Below are 13976 nucleotides of genomic sequence, written 5' to 3' on the forward strand. Positions count from 1 at the left end.
GCCATGGCTCACGGGCCCAGCCGCTCCGCGGCATGTGGGATCCTCCCAGACCGGGGCGCGAACCCGGTTCCCCTGCATCGGCAGGCGGACGCGCAATGTTTGCTCTTTCTTTCCTTCTTGTCAATTACTCAGGATTAGGATATTTAACTGAAAGTTTATTTATTCAAAGTCTTTGCACTATTAGGAGAAAAGAAGCTACAAGAAGGAAAGCCAATTAAATATGTAACCTTAGGTGGATATATCATGTTAAACATCAACTACAACTAGTAATAAAATAGTATCTCTTCATTCAAATCTCAACAGATCAAGGGCTGGCCATTTTCTGTGGGTTATTCTTTCTTCTGGACATGTCCACATGTCTAAATTTATAGAATAAATGAAGGGAGGAAGATCTAGCATGTATAGGGCTAATTCCTGTGTTAGATGAAAAGACTCTTAGTGGGTATGAAAGTACTATTTTGTCCATGGGGAATTTTGCTGCCAGACTTAATTGCATTTGGTACTTTGTACAGTACTTGAAGCCCAAGGGAAATGTCACCTGTTTAATAAGTCAAAGAAACAGGATTTTATATAAATCCCAAGTGACCTGATAAACACACAGTATAAAACATATCTGTTTTACTTAATTCAAATTCAATAAACCTCTATGAGAACTTACTACGCGTAAGGCACACGGCAGGAGAGTGTGGTCTCAAAAGGAGAAAAGATGGCTTCTGCCCTCGTGAAGCTGAGAGTCTAGGAAATGTATATATTTCCTATATTTAAACTGCTATCGAAAATATACATCTTGATGGTAAAAGGGCTACGTGGAGTTTTCCTGCCCCACATATACACTGTTTACAAATGGAGAACCTGCAGCACTGAGTGGAGAAATGTCATGGAGGGGCCCAGTCTGAGCGGAATGGCAGGTGCCCGAGGTGGGACCTCTACACCACTGTCCATCCACAGCCAACACTCGTGTCTTAGTCTTTCTCCCAGCCTTCACCACGCTCCCCACAGGTGGAGAAAGGAGACGTGGAACAAAGGCACCACTTCCTTAGAGGTGCAGCGATGCCCTCAAGAATTGAGAGAAGGAACAGAGACCACAGTTTTCAACCTGTTTGGGGTCACAGATAGCAATGAAAACGTTTGGAGTCTCTCCTCAGAAAATGGAAACATGTTCTTACAGACAATGCCATGAACAATTTCTAGACCCCTTGACACCCACCCAGGGCAAAAGCTGAATCCATCCTTTTCCTAGCACTGACTGGTCTTCCTCCTGTGCTCACTACACAAATGAAAAAGCTCCTGAAAACCAGTGAAGGGATACAGGAAACATAAATCTGAACACTCACGCTCAACCACTTGGGAAGGAAACAAAATAAGACATAAAAAGTAATGACTATCTCTAGCTTGATGTACAAATCTCTCCTCTTTTTTTTTTTTTTTTTTTTTACAGAACAAGTTGCAAATCTAAATTATTATGACATTAAAAATCTAAAATAGGGCTTCCCTGGTGGCACAGTGGTTGGGAGTACGCCTGCCTATGCAGGGGACACGGGTTCGCGCCCCGCGCTTCCGGAGCCTGTGCTCCGCGACGGGAGAGGCCACAACAGTGAGAGGCCCGCGCGTACCGAAAAAAAAAAAAAAAATCTAAAATAGTAGCAAAACCTCTGAGAATAATCTAATATAAAATACCTAATTCTATGATGACAGGAGGCTTTTGTTTGAAATAATAACTTTTCACATGGTGGATAGTTTCAGGAATTTGTAGGGATAATGGAAAATAGTGCAAAATGATTTGTATTTTGAAAATAAAGACTTATTTGTGATAAAGGAGAGGAAACTTGGTTGTCCTATTATCCTTTACCCTCACATTATTCCTTCTTGCCTTTGTCAATCATTCTACATTTGAGCTCAGGTTATTGATATAGGAAAGACTAAAGATTTATTAAGCTATCAAAAAGAAATAACTTTTTCAAATGCCCAGCAACGTTTATGGGGGAAAAACATCCCTCAAGCTAAACAGTAGTTTATATGAAATGTAGTAGTAGTAGAAATGTGATCTTTCAGAAAATATTGAAGACCTTTAATAAAATAAGCTGATTGTTTTGTTTCAAATCTGATTTGTTGTTAAACGTATATGGCTACAAACCTAACTCAATGATAGTCTATGCAAATTTTCCTCCCAGAACCTGAGTCAAGCAGGCAGAAACTGACTTCATTAAAAATACTTTAATGCTGGGATGTCCCTGGTGGCACAGTGTTTAAGGCTCTGCGCTCCCAATGCAGGGGGCCCGGGTTCAACCCTGGCCAGGGAACTAGATCCCACATGCATGCTACAACTAAGACCCGGCACAACAAATAAATAAATATTAAAAAAATACTTTAATGAAGAGTTTTTGCTTTTTAAGTGAGGAATTTTGACCTCACATTGATTTTCTAATTTTCCTCTTCTTAGCTCCCCTAAACCAAGGTTCTGAATACAGAGGATCACAGAGGGACAAGTTTGAAAATCCTCAGCATTCAAGACCCTATTATAGAGATATCTCTGAAGAAAATCACTATAAACATAGTCCATTTTGTAGAGCTGATATACATGACAGAATCATATCCCTTAGCAGTACATTCATATAGTATGAATCTCTACATAATCATTTGACCAGAAAGATGCAATCACCTAGGAAACTTGTACTGAAGCCAGGACCATATCCTGAGTATATATGTGCTTGAGGCTCCCACAGTAATTCCAAAAGAGGTCTTGGACTCCAAGGGGATGCTGGGAAAAAATAATTTTGGGAGGATCAGCTATGGGCCTAATTCATTACAGGCAACACAGATGTGGCAGAGACTGCTTATGTCTCCTTAGTGCCCAGTCTTCTTTTTTCCTTTAAAAAATAGAATCTATGCATGTTTTAGTGGGACCCATAGTCACCTGTGTAGGGAATGCATTTCCCAGGCTCCCTCACATTGGGCATGGCCCACAGGATTTGAATGAAACTATGCTATGTACAGTAATCAAAACTGTTAAATTTATAAATGCAGCTTAAAATAAAGGATGTAATTAAATTAGCTTGTAATAGGGACCGATTGTTAGTCAAAAACCTCTTAAAATTATTTCTAAACTTTGCTCTATTTGTCATGTAATAAAGTTTGTAAGGAACTTAAATTCTTAAGAAACTAGACTTTGAGTTTTGAATGTTTATTATTAGATATAGGATTAAATTACTGATAAACATGTAATTTGTGGTAAGAGCTACAAGGCTGTTTTGGGTAAGCCCACACTGTTAACACTTCAGATTTTCAACAAGTCATGAAATATGAGATGCGACCTTCTAATAGGTCTGACTCACTGGCTAATTCACTGATGCCCACACTTTTACATACTCTATTCATCAAATCCCCCGGGGCAGATGACAGCTACCTGAGACAAGAGACAAAAATAAATTGTTCTCCACAAAAACAATCGAAGCTGTATACAGCGTCGATTGACTCATCTTTTCTTAGTTCCTGGAGAACAAGTGGGGTCTTTTCAATTCAGGGACTGCAGCAGCCAATCTCTGAGATCTTTCATAATTTCAGACTGAGCATGGATATCACTTTCTTTGGTTAACCTTGACCTTTAGCAAAGAGAGAGAACAAATGAATGAAAATAAATGTGCTTGGCAGTGAAAAGAACTGCCTTAGGCAGTTTCTCGTATACATGAGACAAAATATTGATCAGAATTAAGTCATGGAGGGATGAAAGAATTTCTTAGAGCCATGCTTTCTTCTCCGGGCCTTGAGCCAGTAGCCCGCTCTAATACTGAACATTCAACTAAATTCTTGGGAGTATCCATTTTCCCCTAATACCCTATCATTTAAGTAGAATTCCCATCAGCCTTTCAGAATATTGAAGCAATCAGAGTCCACAAAGTTTGATTCTGGGAGCCTGACAGGGTGGGACATGCTGAAGCCCAGTTACCACTTGGTAAAGAGCACTGGCTTAGGGGTCAGAAGAAGCAAACGTGAGTCCCACAGCTTCTACTTATTAATGGCAACATTTTGGTCAGGTTGTCTCAGCACTTTGAGCTTGAGTTTCCTCATTTGGAAGAGCTTCTCTAAGAATCAGATGACATGATGTATAGAAAAGGGTTTTGCAAACTGAAGAGCGCTATCTTCATATAAGGGATTTTACAGGCTGTGGTTTACTGAAAAAAGTCCAGAAACACACGACCTATATAAGTGGACATTTTTTTAACAGACTACAGTATATATTTAGATGTACCCTTCATACTTCTAAAGGGAACTTTGTTCACCATTGAGAACGGTGTTGGCTGTGGGTTTGTCATATGTGGCCTTTATTATGTTGAGGTAAGCTCCCTCTGTGCCTACTTTCTGGAGGGTTTTTATCATAAATGGGTGTTGAATTTTGTCGAAAGCTTTTTCTGCATCTATTGAGATGATCATATGGTTTTTATCCTTCAGTTTGTTAATATGGTTTATCACATTGATTGACTTGTGTATACTGAAGAATCCTTGCATTCCTGGGATAAACCCCAGGTTAGACTTTTAACTTAAGCTCAGATTGCTTTTTCTCAGCTATCCATCAGGCACCTCCTCCTGGAGGCTGCACAGGCACCAAAGTCTCCATCTTCCCCCAAGCCTTCCTCTGACCTTCCCTGCTGACCAAGTGTGTCGCCATCCCCGAACAACCAAAGTCCTTCCACTGGTCTTTGTGTGCTTGTTGGCTGTTGAGGGCTCCATTAGCCCTAAGAAAACTTAGGGTAAACCTACGGACAATGTGTTCTCATCCCAGGGTGAGAAACCTGGAGACCACCTGCACTTCTTTCTTCCTATCGCCTCATACACATCCTATTGATCGCCAAATCCTGACTTTCCCTCCTAATAATTACCTGCTGTTTGTTTTTGTTGTGATCTTCACCCATACACTTAGCATCTCTTGGTAGAGCTTCTGCAAGTGCCCTCTCACTGGTCTTCCTACCTTTAGTAAATGTTCCCCTCAAATTCATTCTTCTCATTCCAGCCAGAACTAGGGTGCATTCTCTCTACCGCACAAACATGATAACTTCTCATCTCTACTTAAAACTCATTGACTCTGGTCTCTGACTGGACTTGGAGCAGGGCAGTGTTGCTTAGAGTTGGCTGCCATTTGAATCAACTAGGAAGCTCTGAAACAATACTGATGCCTGGGATCCAATCCCAAGGCTAATTTAATAGATCTGGGGTCACAACGAGGCATCCGTAATATTGTTTACTCTGGGCATCCAGGATTGAGAATCTACAGAAAGCTGTACAGCATAGAGCTCAAGAGAATAAGTTCTGGAATCAGATGGAATTGGGCCCTACTCTTGGCTTCACCACTTACTAGGTTTGTGATCTGGGGCAAGTTATTTGACTTCTAGTTTTCATCATCTGTGGAATGAGAATAAGAATAGTATCAATAAGTATCTCATCAGGGTTTGGGGAAGATGAAAGGTGACACTGCATTTCTAGCGCTTGGCAGAGTGTCTGGCATTCAGTAGGGGCTATTATTGCCATGGTTGCTGTTATCCTCATTACAGCCATTATCGCCATCATCTACATGATTGTAAACACCACTCCTCATTAGCTCACTCAGGTTCTCAACAGGGAGACCACCGACATTTTGGATAGGATGATTATTAATTGTGCCCTGCACAGCTGGAGGTTTAGCATCCCTGGTCCTCTGACTGCTATCTGCCAGCAACAGTCACCTTCCAAAATGTTCATCCCCTGTGGGGTGGGGAAGGACCACTCTTGGTTCCACTGGGGCTTGGTTGCATCTCCTGCTTTATCTCCCCAGCTCTCTCCATTTGCTCTCACTTCTTTTGAGCAAAACTGAACTAGATACGGTTTTAGTTATAGTGCTTATCTTGTTGCTCCCCTTGTAACACCCATATGCACCCCTCCATCCGGCCACCTAGTGTGCTCTCGTCTTTGGAGCTTTTTCTGATATATTCTCCTCCCAGTCAGTATACACTGGTCACTCGTTCCACTGTATCACTCATGAACTTCAAATTATATTTACGTTTTCTCTCTGAAATACTCTCTACATATGTTTTTTGCTTACTACTCATAACAAAACTGCAAATTATGTACTAACATATTCATTTTGTCAGGAATGACCCTGAGACTCACAGGTATTAAGTAACTTGCCCAAGTTTATACAACTAGTGAGTGTCAGAGCACTGATTTTTCTGACTTCCAATTAAATGCTTTTCCCACTGCACCATCATGTTCTCATTGTGGATATTTCTCACATGTCTTGCTCTCTTCCACTGACAATAAGCTTCTCAGGGCAGGGCCTAAGTATGGTTCGTTTTTGTATTCCCAGCTATAATGTCTGGTACACAGTTGGTACTCAGTGAGTGCTTGTTGAATTGAGACCGGGGCGCGAACCCGGTTCCCCTGCATCGGCAGGCGGACGCGCAACCACTGCGCCACCAGGGAAGCCCTAGGATGATTATTAATTGTGCCCTGCACAGCTGGAGGTTTAGCATCCCTGGTCCCCTGACTGCTATCTGCCAGCAACAGTCACCTTCCAAAATGTTCATCCCCTGTGGGGTGGGGAAGGACCACTCTTGGTTCCACTGGGGCTTGGTTGCATCTCCTGCTTTATCTCCCCAGCTCTCTCCATTTGCTCTCACTTCTTTTGAGCAAAACTGAACTAGATACGGTTTTAGTTATAGTGCTTATCTTGTTGCTCCCCTTGTAACACCCATATGCACCCCTCCATCCGGCCACCTAGTGTGCTCTCGTCTTTGGAGCTTTTTCTGATATATTCTCCTCCCAGTCAGTATACACTGGTCACTCGTTCCACTGTATCACTCATGAACTTCAAATTATATTTACGTTTTCTCTCTGAAATACTCTCTACATATGTTTTTTGCTTACTACTCATAACAAAACTGCAAATTATGTACTAACATATTCATTTTGTCAGGAATGACCCTGAGACTCACAGGTATTAAGTAACTTGCCCAAGTTTATACAACTAGTGAGTGTCAGAGCACTGATTTTTCTGACTTCCAATTAAATGCTTTTCCCACTGCACCATCATGTTCTCATTGTGGATATTTCTCACATGTCTTGCTCTCTTCCACTGACAATAAGCTTCTCAGGGCAGGGCCTAAGTATGGTTCGTTTTTGTATTCCCAGCTATAATGTCTGGTACACAGTTGGTACTCAGTGAGTGCTTGTTGAATTGGAGGAAACTGCCATTTTATGGTGAGTGCCATACGGGTCAGTTTCCATGCTGTTCTGGCGCCATCTTTTGGCTTGATTTTGAGTTCCTAGAAAGCGGGGATCTAGTCTTGTTCACTTTGTTTCCCTGGAGGCAAAAATTGATCAGCTCATAGCAGACACTCACCATTTGTTACAGTTAATGAAGTTAATAGCATATTATCTTCATTGTTTCTGGCTTTAAAACTCAGGCTGCATTTTGCTGGCTTTTCTAAGAGCCTAGACCAGAATGGAACTGCTTCAGAGTTTTCTTGAAAAACTATCTTTGGCCTCAGAGAGCCTCTGAGAAGGATAAAACAATATTGAACAAGAAGCTGTTGAGAAGATCATGACTGATATCAGAACAGCTCTTTTTTCTTTAGAACAAATCACTCTTACAACATAGGATAAAATATTCAGGATATAGGTTGAGGCAAAAAGTCCTCAGACTTGATACCCCCATGCAAAGTCCATAAAAGGAAAACTGGTAAACTGGACCTCATCAAAACTAAAACTTTCTCTGCCAATGACTCTGTGAAGGTGATGAAAAGACAAGCTACAGGTGGGGTAAAAATATTTCAAACCATATATTTGACAAAGGACTAATATAGAAAACAAAGGCCTCTCAAAATTCAATAGGAGAAAATCCAAACAATCCAATTAGAAAATGGACAAAAGACACGAACAGACATTTAACCCAAGAGGATATACAGATGGCAAATAAGCACATGATAACTTCTACAATGTCATTAACCATTAGGAAAATGCAAATTAAAACCACAGTGAACTATTACACTCTTATCTGAATGGATAAAATAAAAAAGGTATAACACCAAATGCTGATGAAGATACAAAGAAACTGGAGCAGTCATACATTGCTGGTGAGAATGTAAAATGGCACAGTCACTGTGAGAAAAACTATGGTGGTTTCTTTCAAAACTAAACGTGTGCTTAACATGTGACTCAACAATTACATCTTTGGTCACTTCTCCCAGGGAAATGAAAACTAACGTTCACACAAAAACCTGTATATGAATGTTAATAGCAGCTTTACTTATAAAAGCCCAACACTGGAAACAATCTCCAAATGTCCTTCAACAAGTGAATGGTTAAGCACACTCTAGAACACCCATGCCATGAAATACTACTCAGCAACAAAAAAGAGCTACTAATACACACAACAAGTTGGATGGATCACAGGTGAATTACCCTAAGTGAGAAAAGTCATCTCAAAAGGCAGCAGACTGCGAGGTCATTTATATATCATTCTTGAAATAGAAAACATGTAAATGGAGAACAGATTAGTCATTGCCAGGAAGGGGCAGGGACAGACAGCTCTCGCTGTAAAAGGGTAGCATGAAGCATCATTGTACTGGAACTGTTCTGTATATTGACTATGGTAGCAGTCATACAGACCTACACATAGGAATAACTGTTAGAATAAAATACACACACATAAATGCATGAAAAATTGGTCAAATCTGAATAAAGTTGATAGGCTATACAGGTGTCCATTTCCTCACTGTGATATTGTTCTATGGTTATACAGGATATTACCATTGGGGGAAAATTGAGTGAAGGGTACATGAAATCCCTCAATATTGTATCTTACATCGGCATGTGAATATAGAATTATCTCAGAATAAAAGGTTAAAAAACACTCCCACATAAATTGTCTTAAATGAGATAGATTAATATTATTATTTTCCATCTTGTAGAAAAATAAAGTAAGGCTCGAACAATTCAGGAATGTCATCTAAGATCACTCAAATACAGAGTCCAGGGACCAAATGTGAACCCAGGTTTCTCTACTCCACATCTATGCCTATTTTTTCATCACTTTATATTTCCAGAAATGGCACAGAAATCTTACCAAGCCTTTCTGGTAGGTTGCAGTTAAAATGGACATACTAGCATAGATTGTTAGCCCTTCATGGAGAGAGTTTTCTAAGGAAAAGGGATGGAACACAAAGTAGGAAGAGTTAGGACAGGCCTAGAAGGATACTGGTGAAGCAAAGAGGGGATAGCGTCAAAGATCATCTAGGCTTACTTCATTATCGTGCTCATGACTGGCCCTGTTGAGTGCAGATCCTGGTACCCAGAAGCTTCAGAAGGTTGTACCTTGTGCCCTCTGGCCTCCCAGTGTGCAATTAGAACTGAGAAGTTTAGAGAAAGGCTCTTCTGCTATTTGTGAGGCACATTGGACCACGTAATGGCCAGGGAAGTCTAAGGTTCTTCAGGATAAAATCCCAGAGCCATTTTTATGTCTCCTGGACATAAGCATGCATTCCTGGGGTTTTCGGCAATGTGTGTCCTGTTTTTATGAGTCGATTCCCTACCCGATCAAAGTAATGATGACAGAGAAGAGCCTTTCGTGATGTGTCAGATTTCCAGCTGACAGTGCCATGGGCAACATACTTTCCTTTAACTGCTGAGTAAATATTTGTGGACTGATTTATAAGGTCATTTTAAATCTGACTTGGATACTAAGTCAAAGTCAGGCTAGAATCATTATTTATATCACTGTTTCTACAAACTTCTTCTCCAGGTCTTGGGTTGGTTTTCCTCCTGAAGCCAGGTTGTATATAATATGGAAGGCTGTTTTTTAACACCAGAATACTTCTTATCTCTGAAATTTGCAGGTACAATAAGATGAATCTTCAACCTTGTACTTCCCTTGACAATCGATATAAAGTGTGAGTAGTGAGGAACACAGAAGAAAGTGTTCTTGTGATTTGCTTCTCTTTGAGCATGAAACATTGCCTAATGTCTAACATACATGAAAAATGAGCATGACCTCTTGCCCACCACATTTGCACATGCACTCTATCTATACTCTGAATGACTTTGGACCACCTTGCTCTTGGGCAGGAATATTATAAAAATTCTACAGTGTCCACAAATGACAGGAATTTTCTTTAGTTGGTCCATAAGGACTTGTTAGGCAATGTTAGTGTTAGTGACTAAACAGTTACATGAGATTGGATACTATATCTAGAGCTTTACTTTGCTTTTTAAACAAACACCACTGACTGGAGTTCTCCTAACACTAACTCACCTGGGATTGATGGACTGAACAAATGATGTGCCGACTTACAATTATGTGCAAATAGAGTCTTTGGAAAATTCCAGGAAGGAAACGTGGTGTTTCCTTGTACCTTTGTAACATGTAAAGAGTTAACAATTCCATTTGTTCTGGAGAAAATTTTATCAGTGCTCGCAGAATAGCACTGGACTATGGTAGATGAGATAGAATTGATTTTTTTTCTTTCTCAAATGGGAAGAAATCTTTTCAATTTGGAGGTAATGGGAAAAATCCACCCACATTTAAGAGAAAAGAACTGAAAGTTAGTGCAGGTGCAGACAGCGTGGTCTTGTGCTGTGCTCTGGAGAGCTGCCGGCTGTTGCTTTCTCAGGAATGCTAAATGCAGCTTTATTAGGCTTACTTAGTGGAAACTTTGTGGAGTCCCAGGGTGGGATTTCCTGAAACACTGCTGAGCAAGGTCTATATGTAGCCAAGCAAGGCTCTCATCTGAGCCAAGGAAAGGCCTCAGAGCCTGCATGCCAAATGCCAGCACAGATAACAGCATGGATTTCATAACCTGACGAATATGCTAGCCTGCCAGAAAGGCTTTCTTTCACTGAAGGAAATTTCATTATTTTGCCTCATCTTAACTTTGAAAAAAATGTATGTTCTTTCTTTGCAGAAAAACAGTCAACATTTTTATACTTTAGACTTTGTTTTCTTCATCACAAGGTACTATCTCTCTCCTTTGGATTAACAGGAAGGTGTATGTCATCATCTGTTCCAAATGGAAGCTACTTTCCTTTTAACTGCGTCACTCCTAATTGTCAATATTTAAGACAAACATCCATCTCTTTTAGACAAATAATTCCATTGTTTTTGTTCTGAATAAATTATGAGGTTTTGGTTTCTGGTGTTTTCTTTCTCCAAAAGGTTGCAATCCATAAATTCTCGTACAGTTAATGATGAAGCAGCTTACATGCCAACGTGCTAGAAGTGTAGGGAACCATCCTAAGGTTTAAAATTTGATGCAAATGAACCTCATAGGATACACTGTCTTCAAATCAAATTCTGACATGTGACAGGAGTACTTGATAATTAGTGTACCTAGCCAGCCTCCTAAGTGAATATTTCATAGGCCTATAAAAGTCTATAAAATATGTCAAATCTCTTTTAGTTGCAAGAATCAGAAAACCAACTTGAACCTCTTTAGGCATTATTCCATTGGACCTCAGTTGCAAATTCAGAGGTAAAAATGCTGAAGAGCTTTAAACCCCAAGTACAGGACCCTTCTGAGCCAGGGAGTTATGGGTGACAGTGTGGATGAAGAGAAAATGCCTTGGTCTGTGAAGCAGAAACTTAGGGTCCTGGTTCAATTCTGATCCTAATTACCACTGTGACCTTGCGGAAGCCTCTTCAACTGCTTTCTTATTGACAAACCAAGCATTTTGGACCAGACCAACTTCTCCCATTGTCCAACAAGTCACTGCCTCAGAAATAATTTAAGCTTTTGCTTCTAAGGAGGCAGAAAAAAATGACATAACTTTAAAATGGCTGTTTCTAGTCTCACCATCAAATGACACACTTAAAAAAATCTCAGTGTTTAGTATCACCCTTCGTGTTAAACACACATACACACACACACACACGATTGTAATGTTTTCAATTCTAAAGAAATGCTAAATTAAATAACTCACATTTAGATAATTCATCTTTGATTCTGAAGCTCACTCAGAACCATTCAAATTCAATACAGCACATAACCTCCCCCATTTATCAGATTTAAGACCTGAACTTTTGATGAATCGCCTGCAAAGTTTAACCCTCCCCTCTCCGAAACTGAAACGTGTCCGAAGAGCAAACACAGACTTAAAAACGTAAAAAAAAAAAAATTACAGCTTTAAATAAGCAATAAATTGTGTGCTTGTAAAATCCTGTCTTTGCAATCCAGTGCTTGGTATTAACAGCCTGGTTCAGGCACAAAACGTCAAACATAATGGAATGTACACTTCCTCATTCCCCCTTCTCCTAGAGTAGCGCCTTCTAACCTCCACAGCTCCATCTTGTGCAGGGGCCCACGAGGAGCTTCTGCCAGGAGATGGATGCCAATGAAGTCCCTGGCGGTGTCCCCACTTGTGACCTCAGGTTTTGCCTGACCAATACCGTGTTGTGAAACAATATGTTTTGTTGTTGTGACACTTTAGTGACATAGCTCATAATACGGAACTGGTGATGAAAAGGGAGAGCATAGAGAATGATAATTGAAATATAGACATTGTTATTTCCAGCTCTTTTCATTGAAATTATAAGAAGAAGGGGAAATGAGAGTGGAACAAAAAGTTGTAGAGGAAATAGCACTGGGAACTTGAAAGAGAAGACAATAGAAAAGGACCCTTATGATCACATCCCCTACTAGGTGCCCTTCATAAAAACATATCCAGGCTCTTACAGCAGTTATGGTTTGCAATAGAGAATAACATGCAATATCCCCAGCCATTATCACAATAAATTTTTAAAAAGCAAGCATTCTTAAAGCAAGTATACAAAGAAAGGAAAAAAAGTACCTGAGAGACCATTTTAGAACAGGTGAAGGAGTGTTTAATTTGAAGTAATTAAGAACACGGATTCTGTCCATTTCCACCTCTTCTTATTTTTTTGGACATGTTATTTACATTCTCTAAGCTTATTTACATATCTCTAAGTTTATCTATAAATTGGAGAGGATATTAACACCTATCTCATAAGTTTGTTCTTAAGATATTTCATTTAAACTGCATAAGTAGCTCTGAGCCAAGCACAGGGGACAACATGCTTAATAAACATTATGGCTGCTGTTGTTATTTTCATATGATCAACCCCTGTAGCAGAAATTCATATTGTCTCTCCAATATCCATTATCCTATTCCTCTCTTTAAATGAACCCCAATTTTGTATAGGCGTTTATTCCTCAGGGAGCGTGACCCTCTCTCCAGCTCAGGCTAACTCCTGACAAACCCAAGACAATTCCAATGATCTCACCCCCCTGCCAGTGATTGTGTCAGACAAAGGCAAGGAGCCTTGATGTGGCCAATGAAACATGAGGGAAGTCTGCCAAGGGGGGTTTCTGGGAAAGGTTTCACTGTTTTTTAAAAGGGATACTTGGGACAAAATGACCTTTCATACATTGGACGCTGTGTCCAGATGTAAAGTTTGGAACTGTGGGAGCATCTTGTGACCCTGAGGGGAGTTACTTCTAAGGATATCAGAAGCAGAGAGGTAGGAGGATGTTCCTGATGAGAGCATGGAACCGCTGAATTAGCCAACAGTGCAAGAATTATCTTCTCTGGATTTCTTAAGATCAAAAGTAAATTTCCAGGGCTTCCCTGGTGGCGCAGTGGTTGCGCGTCCGCCTGCCGATGCAGGGGAACCGGGTTCGCGCCCCGGTCTGGGAGGATCCCACATGCCGCGGAGCGGCTGGGCCCGTGAGCCATGGCCACAACAGAAGGAGGCCCGCATACCACAAAAAAAAGCAAAAACAAAAACAAAAGTAAATTTCCTCGTTGTTTCAGCCAGGTGAGTCAGTCTTTTCCTTATAGATGAAGGTATCCTAATTGATAGAACCAAAGCACAAAAACAGAAACCAGGGAAGAATTCATCTCCTGACCTCAATGTTGCCTCTGGTTACCTCTAAAGCCAACAGTTATCTATTCCCTGAGAATGTTAATTGTTCTCCCACTTTCTCCCTTCTAAT

Source organism: Physeter macrocephalus, chromosome 5, assembly GCF_002837175.3.
Source record: "Physeter macrocephalus isolate SW-GA chromosome 5, ASM283717v5, whole genome shotgun sequence".
Taxonomy (NCBI): domain Eukaryota; kingdom Metazoa; phylum Chordata; class Mammalia; order Artiodactyla; family Physeteridae; genus Physeter; species Physeter macrocephalus.